General features: G+C 35.8%; 2 long non-coding RNA genes across 12 annotated transcripts; one reads left to right on the top strand and one right to left on the bottom strand.

Moving 5' to 3' along the window:
• The first annotated feature begins 6,103 nt into the window (after positions 1-6,103).
• On the top strand, positions 6,104-9,079 carry LOC128030075 (uncharacterized). Of its 5 annotated transcripts, none has more exons than XR_008187782.1 (4): positions 6,104-6,335; positions 7,857-8,044; positions 8,170-8,253; positions 8,858-9,079. It is a non-coding gene; the product is annotated as an uncharacterized LOC128030075 (long non-coding RNA). The 5 variants fall into 5 exon arrangements; XR_008187781.1 differs by having other exon boundaries at positions 6,104-6,345; XR_008187784.1 differs by having other exon boundaries at positions 6,106-6,345; positions 7,948-8,044; positions 8,858-9,078.
• Positions 9,080-11,759: 2,680 nt separating this feature from the next.
• Positions 11,760-15,942, bottom strand: LOC128030076 (uncharacterized). Of its 7 annotated transcripts, none has more exons than XR_008187788.1 (7): positions 15,709-15,942; positions 14,085-14,272; positions 13,876-13,959; positions 13,103-13,207; positions 12,920-13,016; positions 12,722-12,786; positions 11,760-12,619 (listed from the first exon to the last, which is right to left on the bottom strand). It is a non-coding gene; the product is annotated as an uncharacterized LOC128030076 (long non-coding RNA). The 7 variants fall into 7 exon arrangements; XR_008187790.1 differs by having other exon boundaries at positions 14,085-14,181; XR_008187787.1 differs by having other exon boundaries at positions 15,719-15,942.
• Between the last annotated feature and the right edge of the window lie 7,567 nt (positions 15,943-23,509).

Below are 23,509 nucleotides of genomic sequence, written 5' to 3'. Positions count from 1 at the left end.
CTAGAAATCTTTTGACATTAATGTATTTTTTGTGGTCAGTCTAATCTTAAGGCCTGAGCAGTGTTAATTTTGACACAAAATTTTAATTTAGTTTTAGTCTTAGTCTTTTGACTATAATTCTTTTTAGTTTTAGTCAAGTTTTAGTCATCTGATTTGTTTTAATTTTAGTCTTATTTTAGTCGACTAAAATTGCTTGGTATTTTAGTCGACTAAAATTGCTTGGTATTTTAGTCGACTAAAATAAGACTAAAATCAATAACAGATTTACTAGACAATTTTTTTACAGCTGGTATAGGAAACAAACTTAACCAAAATATATAAAACACAAATTCAACTTAATTTCAACACAACTGTGTCTTTATTTCGATTCAAAAGCTTTTATGCAGCAACAAACACTGTCATGATAATGTAAACAATAACGAGCTGCCAACTGACCATCAATAAAAGAAAAATAAAGTTAGGTCCAGGACCTTAAAGCTTACAGCTGAGCTGAACAAGGAGTGCATACATTTAAAGTAAATATTTAATAAGTTGGGTGGATAAAAAAAGTAACAAGATTTTATAAGGTATTAATTTGTCTAGCAATATTGTATGTTTTAAATACTACAATATTGCTAGATTAGTATGTATAATGATAGTATGTGAACATTCACGTTTCACATGACTAATATAGAAATATTTGTGATATTGTCAACAAGTAGAACATTATAAAATATACTAAACATTAGTATTAATCAAATGTATGTATCATAATATTACGTATTAGTATTGTGCTCTCATCTAACTTGAAGAAGGGGCTATTTTACAGTACTTTTCAGTTCATAATATTTAATGCTACAACATCTACGCACTGCAGTCTTCAAATTTTGCTTAGCTCAATAAACAAAAGAACATCGTTGTGAAATTACATTTGAGAAAATGTCCGAGTGGCTCGTCTGTAAATGTCTTTTCAAATTGGTTGTGTTGCCACGAATGAGCACTCCGCCTGCTTTACACTTCATTTTGTTTTGTTCGTCGTCAAACGTGAAGTGAGCTGTGGACATTTTGTCGCTCTTTTAGACATCACCTAAAAACTGAAACTGAAAACCTTCTCTATACGTCTCAATAAGTCAGGCTCGGATTGGTTCTCTTCTCTCATGCAGTCTCGCCTATTCCGTTTTGCCGGTTCTTTTGTTCATTCCTCGCATCTCTCCCGTCTGCTGATTTGATTTTCGTCACAGTCTATTTTCGTCTCGTCCTTTATTCGTTGACGATAATGTCAATCAATTTAGTCATAGTTTTAGTCTCCATCAGTGCCTTCTTTTTTAGTTTTCATTTCGTTTTCGTCCGCAAAAATATATTCGTGACGAAAATAATGACGAAAATATTTAGTCAACGAAATTAACACTGAGCAATGTTAAATTGTGGAGATCTTGAGTTTTTGACAGACAGAAAATTGGCACACAGATTGGAACCTGCGGCCATTAGGGTCGGGCACAGACTGATACACGGGCATGGCACAGGGGCTCTACAGCGCCCCCTGGAATACTGAGGGCCATATATCATACATACTTGCACGTAGACACATGAAACTCGGTACACATGTAGATTTCATTAAACCAAACAACTTTCGTACTGCATGTCATAGGCTCCGCCCAACAGGAAGTTGGCTATTTAGGGTTTATTATTCATATTTTTCGTCAAAGTTGTGGGGGCTTTTGGGGTCCCTAACATACTCAAAAACTCTTGAAAATTTGCACACACTTTGGAATCTGTGCCCTTTAGGAGCCTGCAGAGGCTGGGACCAGGGTGTGGCACAGGGGCTCTACGGCGCCCCCTGGAACACAGTCAGAAATGTTGATGTATAGCTCACACATACTTGCACATATTCATATGAAACTCAATACACATATAGATCTCATTGTGCCGAACTATTCTCGTATTGCATGTCATTGGGCTCCGCCCAACAGGAAGTCAGCTATTTAGAGTTATGTAAAAAGTGCATGATCTGGAATTTGATATACTTGTCATAGGTTTTTTTACTCGATTACCACCAAACTCGGTCAACATGATCTCAAGACATTGAGGATGAAAAATTGCCAGGGGATTTTTGATATCTCGAACGGTTTGCTCGTGAAATTATGGCGAGAATTGAGAAACAGGAAGTGTCTAATACCATCCACATACATTTCCTGATTTCAATCAAACTTCATCAGATTATTCATTGTATGATGTCGATCACATATATGTGACTATTAGGAGTCAAAGTTATAGCGCCACCAACTGGCAGCAGGAAGTGTGTCATTTTCAAAATGCTTTGAATTCAGCATCTTATTTTTACTCGATTTGCTTCAAACTTCATCAGAATAATGTTAAAATACAGCCGATATGAATCTGCTGGGGGAAATTGGATATCTAAAAATATTGTTCCCGTGGCAACATGTCAAACTGGAATATTTCTCAGGTGATTTTGAGGCATATAACATGCTTAGAATTTCATCAAACTCAGAACACATATCAGTATTAGTGACAGCTAGACACTGGCAAAAGTTCATAAGAGGGAGTGGAAGAGGCACTCTATAGAGCCACCTTTTGTCAAAAGTGTGGGGGGTTAGTTTTAGCTACAGACACCAAACTCAGTACAAAAATTTTTCTTATCAAGAAGGACAACTTTCTAATTCACAGTCATCAGCTACGACCAACAGGAAGTCAGCTATTTTGATTTGAATGTGGATTGTTTTTTACATTTAGCTGTGAATTAATGCATACTGCTCAGAGGAGACTAACACTATACACACCAAACTTTGTCTACATGTTGAAAAAACATTGAGGAACTTAAATTGTGAATGGGTTTTGGATAGCTTGGATGGTTTTGTCGTGGTGATTTTTTTAAATGACAGTAAAAATGGAATGATTAATTTTCCTGCATTTTTAAATTCCAAACACTTCAAAACCTTTTTTCATACAGAAAAAAAGTCATTCTGAGGAAATATGCATAGTTTCATGACTTTAAAAACACTGTATGGATAACAGAAAATTAAAAAACTGTCAGACATCTCATCTCACTCTGTCCTTCTGTTTGAGTGTGTGTGCTTAGACTTCCATTGTCTGAGAGAAATAGCGCCCCTACAGGTGCATATCCTGGACTAAAAAAGGGAGGAGACTCTCTTTTGGTTTCACTTTTAAATCAGTTAAAATACAAATAAATACTTGGATTTAATTCATACTGACAAGCTAGACCAACATATATGATTATTATCAGGTCAGGGCTCATTAATAATTGATGTGTGGTCAGTGATACGTGAGAAACACGAGAGATGAATCCCCGCTCTGAGCACCAGCGTGTGGAATGATGAGCTCAGAAAAAACGAGTTTATTCTTGTTTTATAGCTATTAAAAATAAAGTATTGCAGCGATATCACACAATACACCAATTAGAACACACCAAGAGCTAAATTAAGATGTTTTTGAACTGTTTGTGTGAAAATGAAATATTTGCGGCTGCCTATCTGAAATCACTGCCTCCGATCAGGGTCGACTTTAAATCACATGCCAGTTGGAAAGGAATGCTAAGCTTTATGAGTTAAACATGTTATTTTCCAGCACTGCTAATCACTGTAGGTACTCACAATAAAGCGATTTCAAACTTTGTTGATATACAATCGATATATTCTTAACCTAAATTTGCTCATTAACTCACAGCACAAAGTACTCACCAGTGCAATGTCGTGACTCGTGGTGGGGGAAACTCCAGCCTGCTGCCTGCACCTGGTAGTGACGCTGTTCACTCTTGCTCGGCCAACATAATATTTTTTGTGTAACGTTAAAAGTTCTCTCAACACAATTATTTATTTTCTCTTGATGAACATTTTGTAGTACATTCATGGAAATCATGCAATCATTGACCAAACATATTTTTCTTTTTTGACACAACCATTATTATTATTATTATTATTTTTTTTTTTTTTTTTTTTATTCAGTTCCATCACACAAATGATTAATGTGAACAGAAAAACATTGCACATCTCAAAGCATGCAAAATAACTGCGGCAACAACAAAAATTACAATTGAATACAAACGTAAATATAAACAAAGACAAATAAAAATAAGAATACAAAAAAAGATACAAATTAAATAAATAAAAAATAAAAACTGCATTAGGGCAATTACATAAATTTGAAAAGCTTTAGAATTTTTTAGAATTTAGTATTGTTTTTAAAAGCTTCTTGTTTTGTGATCTTATATTAGAAAGGGTTTCAAAATATATTTTAAGATCAGTGTTACACAATGTAATATATGATGGTTTCTTTTGAAATACTTTTGACTTATGAATATAAAACTTTGCTAAGATAATTAACAGATTAATAATATACATATGTTTATCAGAAATAAATGGGTTTTGATAACAAAGTAATATATCGTGAGGTTCTAAATTAAGGACTTTGTTTATTTTTTTTTTTTTGTTATGTCTATTTTAAAGTCAACCCAAAAAGAAATAGACCAAGGGCAATAGAAGAATAAATGTTCAATATCCTCAACAGATGCATTACAAAAGGTACACTTATCACAAACACTATGAATATATCTGCTAACAACTGCATTTACAGGATAACATCTGTGAATAATTTTGTAAAGTACTTCTTTTACTTTATTAGAAATTACATATTTATATGGCAGCATCCAAATGTTGCGCCAAGATATACAGTGAGGTTTAAGCCATTTTGATTTACATGGAGGACTGGATCCAACATTAAGGGAGCTTCTTATAAAACTATTATTAAAACGCTTGTCAAAAATAGAGATTTTGTTGGCTTGTATTATTGATATTAACATCAGAGGATTTGGTTAAAATTAGTATGCCATTAGGAATAGCCTTGATTACTTTGTTAAATTCTTTTTCACTTACAAAAAAGCCATATCTTGTAATAAAATTAGGATAAGTGTAAAAGTGCCCATTATTGTCAATAAGCTGGTTTACAATTAATATGTTATGCTGAACCCAATTCTCCATATATAATGACTTGTTACTATGAGTGATATTACCATTGTTCCATATAAAACACCTACTAGGAGAAAAATTATGTTTGTACAGAGACCAGTAAAGCAATGCTTGTTTGTGATAATTGGCCAAGGCAATGGGGAGTTTACCAGTTATATAAGGGCACTACAGCAAAAAATTTAATCCCCCAAGTTTTTCAAATAAATAATATGGGACAATGTTGAAAATACTTGTCTGATTTTTTAAAAAGTTTTTAAGCCAGTTAATTTTTTAAATTTGGTTGAAAATTGTAAAATTAAGAACATTTAACCCACCATCAGATAGTTTATTAATAAGGAAAAAATTTTTTACTTTATGAGGCTTGTTTCTCCAGATGAAATTAAAGATAATTTTATCCATTTGTGAGCATATAACCTTTGGGGCATTAAGTGAAGACAGGATGTATGCTGCTCTCGAAAGACCTTCTGCTTTACTTAATAAAATTCTTCCCTGAATAGAAAGATTTCTTGCCAACCATGAATTATACCTCTTTTTTATACCCAAATAGTTTACCATGCTCTTAACAGGAATATTACATACGGTGGATAGGTTGTTATTTTTGAGCTGTAGGATCTCACATTTAGATAGATTTAAATTCAATCCAGAGAATTTTGAAAAATTATCAATGATATTCAAAGCCAGAGGTACCTCAGAACTATCACTAAGAAAAACTGTTGTGTCATCAGCAAGTTGCGATATTTTGATTTGTCTTTCATTAACTGTAATACCTTTGAAGGAATGTTGATTTATCATATTACTTAAAACTTGAGCTACAACCAAGAAAAGGAATGCAGAAATTGGACAACCCTGTCGGATACCTCGGTTTATTTCAAATCTAGGAGATGTTCCATTGGCAAGTTTAATAGAACTATTGCTACCACAGTACATAGTTCTTACACTTTTTATGAAATATTGTCCAAAACCAAAGAATTTTAATGAATCAAAAATAAATGTATGGCTTACAGTATCAAAAGCTTTTCTAAAATCGAGAAAAAGTATTAAAGGGTCTCCATTTAATAAATTACTATACTGCACTAAATCAATAACTAAACGAATATTAGAGGAAATGTGACGACCTTTCATGAATCCACCAACCCGTTCTCATCAGTCTGCGTATAAATAACACGACTTTACACTTTCTATTTGCGTGTAATGCATACGCCAAATGCCATTTTTGCGTGCATATGATACGCCAATCCTTCCCATTAATTTCGGTGGAGAGCAGATGCGTCCAAATAACACGCATCATCTTCAGCGGCAGTGACGTCACCAGCGAGGCTCGTTCAGTTCACCTGATGCGCGTACACCTTCAAACAGGTAAGCAAGGGTAAATATATTTTTTTCTTCTTCTTTTTGTAATGATATCACGTGGTTAAGCGTATTGTTTTAATTATTTCAGTATTTCTGCATCACGTTAGACAGGGTCGTGTTTTTAAAGGGCAGTTTATGCTCAAATTATGGGTCAGTGGGCTGCTCAGCTAGCCTACCATTGTCATTAGCCTAAGCTAACCTGTACTGTTTATAGACCTGTTGCAGTTTTACATAAATAATGATGTGACATATGGGTCTTCAGCTTTTAGACATGACTAATACAAGCACAACAAAGCACCCAACCCAATATCGCGTGATAATCGTGATCGTGTAAAAAGTCCACACATTTAGCATATTTTTACAATACTAGCCTAACTTTTGCTTGACCACGTCATGTGTAGCCAATACACACACAGTAACTACAGCATATTTACCATGCTTCTCCTACTGTAACCGTAATTTTACTCTGGACTTTGTAACGCACATAACCACGACATTTACTATGGGTTTACCATAGTAACCATAGTTTTACTCTGGTATTTGTATTCACTAACACACATAACCACGACATTTACTATGGGTTTACCATAGTAACCATAGTTTTACTCTGGTATTTGTATTCACTAACACTCATAACCACGACATTTACTATGGGTTTACCATAGTAACAATAGTTTTACTCTGGTATTTGTATTTACTAACACACAATAACCACGACATTTACTATGGGTTTACCATAGTAACCATAGTTTTACTCTGGTATTTGTATTTACTAACACGCAATAACCACGACATTTACTATGGGTTTACCATAGTAACCATAGTTTTACTCTGGTATTTGTATTTACTAACACACATAACCACGACATTTACTATGGGTTTACCATAGTAACCATAGTTTTACTCTGGTATTTGTATTTACTAACACACAATAACCACGACATTTACTATGGGTTTACCATAGTAACCATAGTTTTACTCTGGTATTTGTATTTACTAACACACAATAACCACGACATTTACTATGGGTTTACCATAGTAACCATAGTTTTACTCTGGTATTTGTAGTTACTAACACGCAATAACCACGACATTTACTATGGGTTTACCATAGTAACCATAGTTTTACTCTGGTATTTGTAGTTACTAACACGCAATAACCACGACATTTACTATGGGTTTACCATAGTAACCATAGTTTTACTCTGGTATTTGTAGTTACTAACACGCAATAACCACGACATTTACTATGGGTTTACCATAGTAACCATAGTTTTACTCTGGTATTTGTAGTTACTAACACACAATAACCACAACATTTACTATGGGTTTACCATAGTAATCATAGTTTTACTCTGGTATTTGTAGTTACTAACACACAATAACCACAACACTTACCAGGATTTTACCACAGTAACTGTGTTTTTACTCTACACTATTTGTAAAGCACAGTAACCACTAAGTTTGCCATGCCTTTAATATCTTTTTGTGATGTAATTGTAATTCAGTGTTTTTTCTGTCTTGCAGTTACGTCGGATTACATACTCCACAACAACCTGTAATCCATCAGATCTTTAAAGAAGCCATCTCTTGTAAAATCTCTCTCTCGCTCTGCTAGAATTAACAGGGAACTTCAACTCCACGCTCCCAATGCTGATATTGAAGAAGCTGTCAAGGGGGCTGAACAAGTCCTTCAAAGGATCAACCCTTCACAGGTTATGTTGAAGACTCTTAGTTATAACTGATTTGCTTTAATGAACGCATCCTTATATTATGTGTTAATCAAATATTTTGGTCACAGATCATTTTAACACACTGTCTCAACATGTTTATATTTCAGGAAGGCCTGTCATGAGATTTGAATTTGACCATCTTGTGCATTTATGAAGAAGACCAAAAGCTGCAAAGGCAAACACTTCCAATGGTACGTCAGATACATTTTTCTCAGCATTTGATGTTTCTTAAATTTTGGTTCACTTAGCCCATCAGGAAGAACACTCAACAAAGAGCATGTTGTAGTAGTAATAATTCATCCAATAATCATATTATATTGCACAAGCGTACTTGTACAAAATTCTACAACTTTTACTCCTACTGCTGTTATTGGCCATTACCACAGCTCCCATCAGATTGTGCCCATTGTAAGAGTGTTTATATCATGAAGTTTAAATGAAGTCCATTGTATTCTTTATTAATCTTTACAAATTGGTGCCGCCTCTTCCTGTTTCAACAGTACATGATATCTGTCCACACCTCATAGTCTGCCTTTCTTTCTATGGTGATGTTACTGAACACATCTGTCTTAGAAGCAAGAGAATGGAAATCCTAGTTTAACTTTTCAAGTGCTACAAATCAGATCTTCAATGAATTTGGGCAATCAGATCACTTAAAGTTGTTCACACAAAGACCAATAACTATAATGAGAAGTATTTTAGCATCCACACCAACAGACAGTACTGTACAATTTTGTTGTTGTCAGTGTTTTTGTTGTTCATAATGTGATAAATTATCTTTGTTTCTTCTTGCAGGATTTCTCACAGATTACTTAATCATTCTTCATCAGCTCTTCACAATATCAGCCCATTCAAAAGCTTCCAGATCTTCCTCTCTTGTGTGACACATCTGCTCTCAGTCCTTTACTGCCAACCTCCAGTCTTAGCATTTCTGCTTGTATTCATTTTTCCTCTACATTCATCACTCCAATCTCTACTATAAGCACTCCTGTATATATATATATATATATATATATATATATATATATATATATATATATATATATATATATATATATATATATATATATATATACACATAATAATAATAATTATTATTAACCATTTATTTGTTTTGCATTTATTCACAATAGAAGCAAACAATGATTACAGGATATATGTTTTTAAAGGTGATGATTGTAAAATATTGGAGCATTGCTCTTAATCATTTTTGCCTATTTGGTTGATAAAGGGAAGAAAACAATATATTTTCAACTGTAGCCTTGATTATTCTTTGGCATCTTTTGTCAGGATTTCTGTAAACAAATTCCCTTTTTATTTGTGAATATTAAACTTATGTTTTTTGAAGGGAGTTTCTGTTGCAATTTTGTTTGTTTGTTTTCACTTAGTTACCTCTATGCATTTTTTTATCAACTTTTCTTTTTTTTTCATAGTGGAATAAACTGGAGAGAGACTGTTCTGGGCACTATGTTTATCTGCGAAAAGTTTGACATATCAATAAACACTGTAAAATGACTAGACAATTAGTGATTGATGTCATGATGTTTGTTTGTTTGTTTTCTATTCCTATAGTTCAACTGGTGGATCTAAGAATGGCAAGTTTTTAGGGTCCATTTCCATGAAACGTAGATGTGATAAATTGTTTACCTTTAATACACTATAAATACATTGTGAATATTACAGAAGGAAAATTGAGTAGTAGAAAAATATTGTGTTTAAATAATCTTCAGAGGTGTTTTTTTTAAGCAAATGAAACATTTTGACATTTATTTTTCACACAGTATATGCAAACTTTTGAGTTTAAGTACTGTACACTAATATTAGTGTAAACAATGTAGCCTATTCAATACAATGGGAATCATTATACCTTCGTTAAAACACAAAACAAAAAAAACACCTTTAATCAACGTATTTCTTGCTGCATCAGGGTAACTGCAGCTTCTGTCCATTCACTACAGGAACCCGGAAGCTCCCGGCATAAATGACCATATATGTACAAGTTAGTGTGACGCCTCTGCTCAACTGGGTTGCCATTGGCTTTGACGTTCCCTTGGCTCTCGCAGAACTCGCTGTGATTGGACTATCTTTTAACCCAAATTATAAACCGCTTAATGTTGCAAAGTCCGTTTGACTGTAATTATTACGTCAGTAACACCTTCAGTTAACAATGCAGTGTTGCTATGTCGTGAGAAATTACCTCTTTACCGAAATCGTAACCCTAACCCTAAGCACAACTCCAATAAACTCCAAATACCAGCGCTAATATTACTCGCGTTCAAACGATAGAATGGCAGAGGCTTATGGGTAATGTAGTTTAAAATGTTTAATAATTAAAAAAATGGGAAAATGCAATATTTTTTAACAAAGGGTCATCTAAACATGTTCATTGTGTAAACATTAATGACATATTTAAGAGGCAGGCTGAAATTCGATATTTTACTAAGTGCACTTTTTTAAACACCTTTATACCACCTTTCCATATATGTTTGAAAACTCTGTCCAACATTATTTAATTAGCATAGCATAAGTAGTTGTCCTGCCAATTTTTTCTTTGACACTATAATCAGACTTTGATTTACAGCCATTTGAAATTTACATTTTTTTGCTCTTCTAGGGGACTCTGCTGGGCCCTTGAAGATGGAAGGGCAGTAAAACATACACATACCTTTCTCATCATGGACAACAGACTGTGCTGAGTCATAATTTCTAAGTTTTTCTTTTCAACAAATTGCCAATATGTAAGTTGTAAGTCATGTTTATCTTAGAATAAGAATAGAACCATAAAAATATACATCAGTGCCTATTTGGAATAGGCTCCAAATATTGAATTACATCAGGTACAAGGATACAGTATTGAAAGTAAACAAAGACACCAAATTTAAACAACCAATACATACTGTGACACTTCATTGTACTTTCACAGTGTCAATGTGTCATTCAGTAAGACAAGGTACAGAGAGTGTGTAGTTTATAGTGCAAAGCCATACAATTCATGCAATGCAAAGAATCATAATATTAAGAGCTAATTTGTGTCTCTGTGTAAAATACTCCTCATATTTGTCCTCCTCGGGTACTAAACATCAGTAATGTGCATGCTCATCTTGCTTATTATACAGTACTGGATTCATGTTGATCTTTCCCTTGTCCATCACCTTCAGTTGTGCATGAAATTCCTGCAGCATTATAGTCCATGCAGTATCTTCTAATGCAGCTTTCAGCCTGCCCTTCATCTAACTGAATGTCATTAATGTAACCAAATGTTCATTTCTTAATTAAAACACATTTATCTATTGTTTACAAAATTAAATGGTGTATTTACCAAACACCATTCTTAATATAGAATATTCACCCTACTTTATTATCCAACACCATGTGCAGTACTTTACTGGAGGATACAACATAAAAACAACTAAAGTAGTGTATTAAGACAAATGATATACAATTTTTAACAATATTAAAAATGGGTTATGTTAAAACCATGTTTTTCTAATCAGATGAAGCCATGCAAATGCATGCATGGTGAAATGTCTTGAGCCCCAAAGAATCACATCAAGTTTTTAGAGCTCTCCTGCTTTTCTTCCTCTTCTTGCTTGTCCATGTCCTGGACATATCATAATCTTCCATGTCATACATTTTTTTTTTTGCAGTTGTTATGCAGCACCCTAACAGCACAACTGATGAACATAAGACATGTAACTAATTTAAATCAAATATCTTTATTGTCACAATACAATGAACACAAGTATACAGGTGATGAAAGTCTTGGGTGCAGACTGCAGCGTGACAGTATGGATGACAAATGAATTAAAATCATGAATATATGTAATACAAATTCTGAATATATATATGCAACACACATATATAAGGGACTCAATTCAGGTAGAGAACAATATATGTTAAAAATTATGCTATACAGAGAGCATGAATTGAAAACAATAATAATCACAGTACACATACATCTCTGCAGTAAAGCACGGTATGAATTAGTGCAAACAGAATGTCAGGGTGCATAATAATATTGAGTCCAGTCAGCATAACTGATAAGAGTGCAGGGCATATGAGGTTGGTGGGGCGTGTATGGTTTTACTGGTATGAGTTCAGTTCAGTCTGATTGCCTGTGAAAGGAACTTGTCTCACTGTCTGCTGGTGTAGGTTCTGTGATAACGTCTGCCTGATGGTAACAGTGAGAGCAATCCATGGCTCGGCTGGCTGGAGTCTCTGACGGTCCTCCTCACACTCCACCTGGTCTAGATGTCCTGGAGGGCCAAAACATGTATTTAGGGTATGGTAAATCAATAAACAATATATAGTATTTTTATTTATAATTGTTGCACTGGACTTAACATTGATTCTTGTTGGGGATATTGGCCAAAAGAATCCCACCACAACTAGCTCTCGTTGTTTAGCTGTGATGTTTACTTTTACAGGCCGTAACATCTGAGCTGTCGCAGTAGAGCGGTTTGTGAATGCAGTCTTCACAGCAGATAACTGATGGGTTCAGGTAGCAGTGATGCACTCGGTGGCCATTCAATTGATATCTTCATCAACTGGCTTCATCTTAATTCAAACAAACAGACAAAACAATAAGTCAGCAATAACAGCAATAACCATTCTAGAGTAATAGTGTTGGTGAATACAGTTGCAGGTGTCAGTACTCACCATATTCAGTCATTTCCTTTCCAAATCACAGAGATGATGCACAGCTTATTTGCTCATTTTAGGAGCTATAAAAAAGATGTATATGTGAAAAACTATAACTGCGGACTTGAAAAGTCTTTTGAGAGATCAACATCAATGTTGTACCACACATAACTGCATTGAATTCAGACATACAAATGGAAATGTGAAACTTTTCACCTTTCTGTCTTTTCTTTTGGGGCACAAGAAGTCCATGTTCATTCCTCATTTCTTTAGGACTGGTTTGACTGATTTTCTTTGCGTTTCTGGTCTTCAGCTGTAAAATAAGAAAATATTTATTGACCCCATGTTTAATCATTATTGTTGTTTAAAAATATAAATAAAGCAGATATAATTATATACTTCAAGCACAAGTTCCTTGGCAACTCTAGTAGGCTCCTGAGTTCATCTGTACACATCAGATTCAGCGTCTGAGAAAATGCCATCATGCAAACTCTCAGTTTCTGCCTTACAACAGAGCATAAAAGAATGTGTGAGTGAGGGAGTACAGCATGAAGATGAAGTGAAAAAGGCAGAGAAAGGCAGAATTTTGTGTATAAATTTAACAGAATGAGGGGAACATTTAAGAGATTTAAGAGAACAGTACTGTCTGTTGGTGTGGATGCTAAAATACTTCTCATTATAGTTATTGGTCTTTGTGTGAACAACTTTAAGTGATCTGATTGCCCAAATTCATTGAAGATCTGATTTGTAGCACTTGAAAAGTTAAACTAGGATTTCCATTCTCTTGCTTCTAAGACAGATGTGTTCAGTAACATCACCATAGAAAGAAAGGCAGACTATGAGGTGTGGACAGATATCATGTACTGTTGAAACAGGAAGAGGCGGCACCAATTTGTAAAGATTAATAAAGAATACAATGGACTTCATTTAAACTTCATGATATAAACACTCTTACAATGGGCACAATCTGATGGGAGCTGTGGTAATGGCCAATAACAGCAGTAGGAGTAAAAGTTGTAGAATTTTGTACAAGTACGCTTGTGCAATATAATATGATTATTGGATGAATTATTACTACTACAACATGCTCTTTGTTGAGTGTTCTTCCTGATGGGCTAAGTGAACCAAAATTTAAGAAACATCAAATGCTGAGAAAAATGTATCTGACGTACCATTGGAAGTGTTTGCCTTTGCAGCTTTTGGTCTTCTTCATAAATGCACAAGATGGTCAAATTCAAATCTCATGACAGGCCTTCCTGAAATATAAACATGTTGAGACAGTGTGTTAAAATGATCTGTGACCAAAATATTTGATTAACACATAATATAAGGATGCGTTCATTAAAGCAAATCAGTTATAACTAAGAGTCTTCAACATAACCTGTGAAGGGTTGATCCTTTGAAGGACTTGTTCAGCCCCCTTGACAGCTTCTTCAATATCAGCATTGGGAGCGTGGAGTTGAAGTTCCCTGTTAATTCTAGCAGAGCGAGAGAGAGATTTTACAAGAGATGGCTTCTTTAAAGATCTGATGGATTACAGGTTGTTGTGGAGTATGTAATCCGACGTAACTGCAAGACAGAAAAAACACTGAATTACAATTACATCACAAAAAGATATTAAAGGCATGGCAAACTTAGTGGTTACTGTGCTTTACAAATAGTGTAGAGTAAAAACACAGTTACTGTGGTAAAATCCTGGTAAGTGTTGTGGTTATTGTGTGTTAGTAACTACAAATACCAGAGTAAAACTATGATTACTATGGTAAACCCATAGTAAATGTTGTGGTTATTGTGTGTTAGTAACTACAAATACCAGAGTAAAACTATGGTTACTATGGTAAACCCATAGTAAATGTCGTGGTTATTGCGTGTTAGTAACTACAAATACCAGAGTAAAACTATGGTTACTATGGTAAACCCATAGTAAATGTCGTGGTTATTGCGTGTTAGTAACTACAAATACCAGAGTAAAACTATGGTTACTATGGTAAACCCATAGTAAATGTCGTGGTTATTGTGTGTTAGTAAATACAAATACCAGAGTAAAACTATGGTTACTATGGTAAACCCATAGTAAATGTCGTGGTTATTGTGTGTTAGTAAATACAAATACCAGAGTAAAACTATGGTTACTATGGTAAACCCATAGTAAATGTCGTGGTTATGTGTGTTAGTAAATACAAATACCAGAGTAAAACTATGGTTACTATGGTAAACCCATAGTAAATGTCGTGGTTATTGCGTGTTAGTAAATACAAATACCAGAGTAAAACTATGGTTACTATGGTAAACCCATAGTAAATGTCGTGGTTATTGTGTGTTAGTAAATACAAATACCAGAGTAAAACTATTGTTACTATGGTAAACCCATAGTAAATGTCGTGGTTATGAGTGTTAGTGAATACAAATACCAGAGTAAAACTATGGTTACTATGGTAAACCCATAGTAAATGTCGTGGTTATGTGTGTTAGTGAATACAAATACCAGAGTAAAACTATGGTTACTATGGTAAACCCATAGTAAATGTCGTGGTTATGTGCGTTACAAAGTCCAGAGTAAAATTACGGTTACAGTAGGAGAAGCATGGTAAATATGCTGTAGTTACTGTGTGTGTATTGGCTACACATGACGTGGTCAAGCAAAAGTTAGGCTAGTATTGTAAAAATATGCTAAATGTGTGGACTTTTTACACGATCACGATTATCACGCGATATTGGGTTGGGTGCTTTGTTGTGCTTGTATTAGTCATGTCTAAAAGCTGAAGACCCATATGTCACATCATTATTTATGTAAAACTGCAACAGGTCTATAAACAGTACAGGTTAGCTTAGGCTAATGACAATGGTAGGCTAGCTGAGCAGCCCACTGACCCATAATTTGAGCATAAACTGCCCTTTAAAAACACGACCCTGTCTAACGTGATGCAGAAATACTGAAATAATTAAAACAATACGCTTAACCACGTGATATCATTACAAAAAGAAGAAGAAAAAAATATATTTACCCTTGCTTACCTGTTTGAAGGTGTACGCGCATCAGGTGAACTGAACGAGCCTCGCTGGTGACGTCACTGCCGCTGAAGATGATGCGTGTTATTTGGACGCATCTGCTCTCCACCGAAATTAATGGGAAGGATTGGCGTATCATATGCACGCAAAAATGGCATTTGGCGTATGCATTACACGCAAATAGAAAGTGTAAAGTCGTGTTATTTATACGCAGACTGATGAGAACGGGTTGCAACTGAATCCACACTGAGTTTCATCAATAATCTCATTTAATGCATTTTTCATACGTTTTGCAAAAATGGATGCCATTATCTTATAATCATTATTTAATAATGAGATAGGACGCCAATTTTCTAATAAAAGGATATCTTTTTGATGCTTAGGGATCAAGGTGATAACACCTTGTTTAAGTGATGTAGGTAAGGATTCCTTGTCGATGGCCTCTTCATATACTGCTAACAGGAATTTAGATATATCATTTATAAAATCTTTATAAAATTCTGATGTAAGCCCATCGTTTCCAGGGGATTTGTTGTTTTTAAAAGCTTTTATACAAAATTCTATTTCATTTAGAGAAAGGTCTTGAGAACACTCGGTTTTACTTTCTAAAGACAATGTTTTTGGACTTATAATTGTTTTAAAAAGAATTGCATTGTCTTGATCCTCTCCTAAAGAATAAATATCTGTGTAATATTTAGAGACAAATTCAGAAATCATGCCTTGGTCCTCAGTAACAGTACTGTTAATTTTTAATTTTTTTATTAAGTTTATTTCTATATTCCTTTTCTCAAGACTAAAAAAGTATTTGCTGTTTCTTTCACCTTCTTCCATCCATTTCCTTCTAGATCTTACAAAGGCGCCTCTGGCTTTTTCTTGATAAATAGAGTCTAATTCTTTCTGTACATTTTCTAAATCTTCACTATTTGATGGGTGGGTAGGTGACTGAGTTAAATTTGAAATCTCTTTTATTATGTCTTGAATACGTGTTATTTTTTTCATGGCCAACTTTTTCCCAAATTGAATGCTAAATTTTCTTATTTCAAACTTTAGCAGTTCCCAAACTGTGCCATATTCCTTTCTGATTTGTGCCTGTGTCCAGTATTTATTTATTAATGTTTGGATATGCTCCACATAATCTTGATGGTGTAAAAAGGAAGTATTTAATTTCCAATAGCCTGCATTTCTACAATTACATTGGACAACTTCAAATTTAATGTTTAAAGTTAAGACTCTGTGATCAGTGAGAATAGCAGGGGATATTTTAGTTTGCAAAACATTTTGTTCTAATTCTGAGGAAATTAGCCAAAAGTCAATTCTCGATTGCTGAGTCATTTGCTTATGGCTCCATATAAATTGTCTAACAGAGGGATTTCTATATCTCCATATGTCTATGAGAGCTAAATTATTGCAAAAATTCTGGAGGTTGTTATTTTTATTAAAGACTCTTGGGGGGAATCTATCTAGAGCATTGTCATGAACCATATTAAAATCTCCACCAATAATTACCTTTGCCCTTGGAAATTTAGTTGAGAGAATATTTACATTTTCTTCTATAGTGTCCAACAGATTTTGATTCAGAACACAAGAATTATATCCATATATGTTACATAATATAAACATATTACTGCCGATTTCAATAACTAAAATTACCCAATGACCTTTGACATCACACTGGTTATAAAGAATTGCCCCTCTAAATTTGCCTTTCAAAGTGATCACACCAGCTGAATGGTTAGTTCCATGTGTTAACCAGAGCTCATCACCCCACTGGTTCTTCCAAAACAAAACGTCTTCTGCACTTGAGTGGGATTCTTGTAAAAAAATAAAATCTGCTTTCATTTCTTTGCAAAACAAAAATATCGCTTTTCTTTTTACAATATCTCGAATGCCCTTTACATTAAGAGAGATAAGTGATAACTCCATTGTGAAGTAACAACAGGAGATAAGAGAACAGAAGTATGTAGAGGGTTTGAACTATCCTCAGGGTACTGTATCAGAACAGACTTAACATTGTAATTCTTGAAACAAGTTCAATAAATTATAACTAGCCTACAATTTAAAATTGACATTTTAGCATAGGTTATGAACAACAGAAATAACAAAGAACTTCGTTGACTTAAATTTAAGCAAAACAAAATAAAGATATTTGTATGTAGGCATGACTCTAAACGGTCTGTTAGTTCATCCGCATTGTTTAGTTTATCTTTTGGCCTTCCACGTCCAGCTTGATCTCTATGCCTTCAATGAAAGCTTTGGATCCGATATAGTAAGCTTTCTTGTTGTCTTCACGTGCTTTCTTCACATGTGGCCACAGAAGCGATCGCTTGTCCTTTTCTTCTTTGGTCAAATCCTCTACGAAGCAAAGCTTGCGTTGTTTCAGGAATTCGCTGTTTTTGGCATTCCTCCATACGGCATCTCGCATAGATCGCAACGCGAACAGAATAATAACGGCACAAATCCTACCTGGCTGCGGTTTGCCGAGCCTATGAGCAATGTCAATGACATCAAATCCCTTCCGGCAAGATTCTGGAGAAACGGCGTTGCAAATTTCAAGGACTTTCGCTTTTATGTCTTCGTTTGGTTGTTCAGAAAGACCATAGAGGCGAAGGCTCCAGCGTCTTTTGTAGCGTTCAGCATCAGCAATTCGCTCTTCCAGAGTGATAAGCGATTTCTGTTGCTGTGCAATCTTCTCAGCGATCTTAGTTTTGTCATTTTTAAGATCTTGAATCTCCACGTACATGTGATTTAAAGATGTTTTGAGATCCTCAATTGAGTTTGAGTTGGTAGTTATCATTTTCTCGAGCGAGTCTGCCCTTTGATTAATTTTCAGGGTAAGGGCAGTGCTAATATTTTCCTGTAACTCAGACAGGGAAGGCTCACCTTTGTTTCTCTTCGGCATGGGGCTACTTAGTGGAGTGTCAGGAGCTGGAGGAAGAATTATTGGTAGGTCACCTGAAGACGAATCAGTAGGCGGTGAGTCTGTGGCAGAAGATGAGTAGACGTGATCTAATATCAATTTCTTTCGTTTATCTTTGGTGCTCATCGTTGACTTGTTGGCAAGGCCATTATGATATTAAGTGCTTCTTACTGAATGAAATGGAACGATTATTAGACAATATTGTGAAATTGTTTCAAGATTTCTTTCTTTTAAATAAAATAGAATACAAAATGTTTTTCTAAGAGGATAGAAGCCAAAACCCCACAGAGCGTTTCAACATACGTCTGTGTCGGTCGCCATCTTGTTTCGACCCCCACACAACCATTATGTTGAGCCAACATGTATTTCCTCATTTGTACAACTTTTTGCATCAGTAATTTTTTACAGTGTATATAGACAATACTTGCCACAACTTTTATTATTATTATTTTTAATGTGATTAAAACAACAGTAGTAAGTAATTTCAGACCCTTTTGTCATTCTGGGATTTGAATGGTTTGAAAATTTGTTACTTGAGGTTGCAAAATATTTTCAAATGTTAAAGTTGTTAAATCCTTTCTATTCAAGATTTATTAGTGTTATTTTAATATAATTTATACTATTATAGTATTCATTAATATTTTAGCTTTTATTTGTATATTTTTAAATCTGAATATAACAAAGAATTAAACCTAGTTTAAATAGGTTATTTTTAAATATTTCATTATAGCCCATTAATTAAAATATGTTGTAGGCTCACCGGTGTTGTTGATTCGAGCTCTAATGTGCGCAGTCTGGAGGAATGTTAAGGCAGAAGTTAACAGACTGATAGCTAAAAGAGCTTGGAGTGTATTATGAGCCCATTCCAGCCATAAAATGGGCACAAACCAAGCGGCCACTCCTCTGCGCACATACGCGCCTGCACCACTAGAGAGAGACACTCATGATCATGAGGCGTTTGTCGACAGACTGGTCTGACACGGAGCTATACTAAAACATGCCCTTAATTGTAATCAAACTAAATTAAGGAAGAGCGCCGAGATCAATTTTTGTCTGGCAAATATATTGTCTGTCAGCTAAATTTGTAGGCTAGCTAGGATATTTGTAAATAAAAACCCACATTACAACTCGCTGCATGCATTGTGCATCTACTAGCTACAGGAGACGACTAGACAAAGTGACAAAATGTGAACTACACGTGGTTGAAATATGCTGTTTACCTGCTCAAAACAAATACGCATAGGATAATAAATAAATAAATATGATAAAAATATAATCTCGACAAAAGAGAGATAAACTTACCTGTGTGAAAAAAAAAAAAGTTGTGCCCTGTTGTTCTGTATATTGTGCCCTTTAATTCCGAACTCATTAATAACAGCAGATAGAGCTTCTTCCGTCTCCACACAACGTACCTGCACCGGTTATCTGCACGTAACGTGACCTGGAAATATACAAGTCGTCCCATTACAACGTGAACAGTACGAAAACAAACACCCAATTCATTCACAATGTATTCACCTGAAACACCCCTTCTTCTGAAGGTCTAAGGGAGTCCCACTCCGGAGAGTCCAGGAACTGAAAGGGATGGATGTGGTGCAAAAACTCCCCGTTCACCGTCACTCGTATCCTATTTCAGACAAAGCGAGAGCTTTGTTTGCCTTGAAGCACACAAGACTAAATACGTGGATTATTTCTAGTAATGAAGTTTATTTACTCACCTGCCTGAGATGAGAACTGACAGTTTGTCGATGGAGGTCTTACCCTCCACGGCGAAGCAGTGGTCTTTTTCTATAGTGTAGATATCGCCCTCACAACACTCCACGATTTTTCCAAAATGAGTTAAGGATACTCCCAGCTTTTTGAACATATAATCGTAGAGATCCTGGAACTCCTTACCGAAAGTAACGCTGCGCAATCGGTACGAGCCATGAACAACTTGTGCCAGACAGAAGACGAAAAGCGCGAAGCTCCACGAGAACGAGTCAGACGTGCAAGCTGTCTCTGCTGTCAAGTTATTATATGTCAAATGATTCATAATGGAAAATAAATAATTCGCCAGATGACGCGAGTCGTACAGAATGTTAATAAACGCACTATATATTTCTCTGAAGAAACGATCAAGGTCCTGCGCACAGACAGCTCTTTATTGCGCACACAGAAACCTAACCTAACTATTACTAAAAGGCTGCTGCGTTGGAGACATTATGGAGTTGTGTGTTTAGTTCAAGTATGCGACTTTGTCTGGGACGTTTCTGAATCAAATCTTGAGTTTTCACTTGTGACTTCTCTGCCAACTTTACATCTAATTTTAATATGACATGAATTTAAAGGCATGAAATGTTACCACCTCCCCACTTTTTGCCAGAGTATTTGACCATGGAGTATGCGTTTATAATCATTTATCATTTAATAGATTTATTATTCCATTCAATCATTTGATCCTCTTTTTGGAAACTGTAAAATGTTATCTTATGTCGAACCTTTTCCCCCATGGCTAAAAAGTACTCTTCTTATAATTGAGTAGTATTCAATGGTTCTTTAGTTTAGAATTTACATAAGAAAATAGGTTACTTATTCTCAAAATAGGCCACTTGAGAATATTAATGAAGTTATGCAAGTACTTTATACCCACAAAATGAATGATGGCATTTTTTTCAGAAGATATTTGTTAAGTTAATTAAGGTTGCATGTCCATTACAATTTCCAAGACTTTGCTTCAGGTAAAGGAGAAGGTCAAGGGCAGACAGTCTTTATGTGTGAAAACGTCACACTATAACGAGATGTGACATACTGGGACAGATCTTTTCTCAAGACACAAATCAGGGTGTTTCAGCAGCGGTAGTTGTAATGTTATCAATTCACATGTGATTATTTGCATACTGAATGTTGATTGGTTGGTAGCTTTCTGTATGAGAGGCAGTTGATTTCCAGTAAAGACGGAAGCTAGACGCAAACATGTGTGCTCTTGGTTATTTCTTGGTACGACACTATTCTGAGTGACTACACGAGAATAATACATGGTGTCAGAAGTTTATTAATTGTGGCATGATGGATTCGTCAGGGGTTCCTACGCCGAAAATGGATTGGGACTCCGTAAACTTGCCGGATGCATGGCGGAGATTTCGTCAGCATGTCCAGCTCATGTTCGCCGGGCCGCTGCGCGACAAGGAAGAGGAGACCATGTGTAGCTATCTGCTCCTTTGGGTAGGTGAAAAGGGGCGAGATGTTTATAATACATGGACATTATCAGCCGATGAATCCAAAAAACTGCAGTCTTACTATGATAAGTTTAAAGAGTATGTCATGCCAAAAGCAAACCCGATTTTTGCGAGGTACAAGTTTCATGAAAAAATACAAGGAGAGCACGAGACATTCGAGCACTTCGTTACAGAGCTTAAACTTCTTGTGAAAGACTGTGGGTATACAAACAGTGACGAAATGGTACGGGACCGTATTGTTTTTGCAACGAACTCCCCAAAAGTCAGAGAAAAACTGCTAAATCAAAGTGCTGATTTAACACTTGAAAAGGCTATTGATATAGCACGGTCGCACGAGGTTGCGCAAGACCAGCTCAGGATGATAAACTCACGTGCAACCGCAGCACATGACCGTGCAGCACATGCAGTGATAAGCAAAAAGTCAACATCAGACAGACAGAAACACGGAGCAACCGCGAAGGAAGCGGATAGAGTTACAGACAGAAACAGGCCATGTGGCAGATGTGCACTGCTACACAATCAGAGGGGTGCGTGCCCTGCAAAAGGCCGTCGGTGCAAAATATGCAATAAACTCAACCACTTCGCAAAAGTATGTAAATCAAAACAACCTGTTACACATAAAGCTGTACACACAGTGGGAAATACAGACATCTTGGAGGGGGATGAGCTGTTCATTGATGCAATTAATAAAGAGCATGAAAGCACAGAATGTGAACAGGCTTTTGCAGAACTTGAATTAGGACAGAAAGCAAGCAAAGTTAGCTTCAAATTGGATACTGGGGCCCAGGTGAACATTATTCCAGCCGGTAGATTTGAAAAGCTTTTCAGCACAACAGAACTGAAGCCCACAACACGCCGTCTTACAGGCTATGGTGGAGAGCCACTGGATGTAAAAGGAACATGTCAGCTTAACTGTAGATACAAAGACACAGAAGCGGTGCTGGAATTTTACATTGTGAGTACACATGCACCTCCCGTGCTTGGTTTGAGAGCATGCCTGGACCTGGGGTTGATAAAGCTTGTCTTTTCAGTTGATGCAGATACAAGCAAGACCTGTGATATCATGCAAGAGTTCCAGGATGTTTTTCATGGGATCGGTGAATTTCCAGGAGAATGTACTATACACATAGATCCTACAGCTGTCCCTGTCGTGTATCCGCCCAGGAGGATTCCTTTCACGCTGCGCAGTCGACTCAAGGAGGAGCTGGACAGCATGGAAAAATCAGGCATTATTGTTAAAGTGACGGAACCCACAGACTGGGTTAATGCCCTGGTTGTTGTTGAAAAGCCCCGCACTGGAAAACTCAGGGTATGTTTAGATCCCAGAGACTTGAATAAAGCGATCAAAAGTCCGCATTACCCCCTGCCGACACTGGACGACATAACCCCAAAACTCGCTGGAGCACAATTTTTCAGTGTGCTTGATGCAAAATCTGGGTACTGGGCAATCAAGCTGTCAGAGTCATCGTCAAAATTGACAACATTCAATACTGTTGTGGGAAGGTACAGATTTCTACGTCTACCTTTTGGACTGGTCTCTGCTCAAGATGAGTTTCAGAGAAAGATAGATGAGACTTATGAAGGGCTCGACGGAGTTGCAGCCATTGTAGACGACATACTCGTCTTTGGGAAAACAAAAGAGGAACATGATGCAAACTTGCG

The sequence above is a fragment of the Carassius gibelio genome, chromosome A16 (assembly GCF_023724105.1).
Source record: "Carassius gibelio isolate Cgi1373 ecotype wild population from Czech Republic chromosome A16, carGib1.2-hapl.c, whole genome shotgun sequence".
In the NCBI taxonomy this organism is placed as follows: domain Eukaryota; kingdom Metazoa; phylum Chordata; class Actinopteri; order Cypriniformes; family Cyprinidae; genus Carassius; species Carassius gibelio.
The sequence above is the reverse complement of the archived record's forward strand: the minus strand, read 5'-3'. Positions and strand labels throughout refer to the sequence as shown.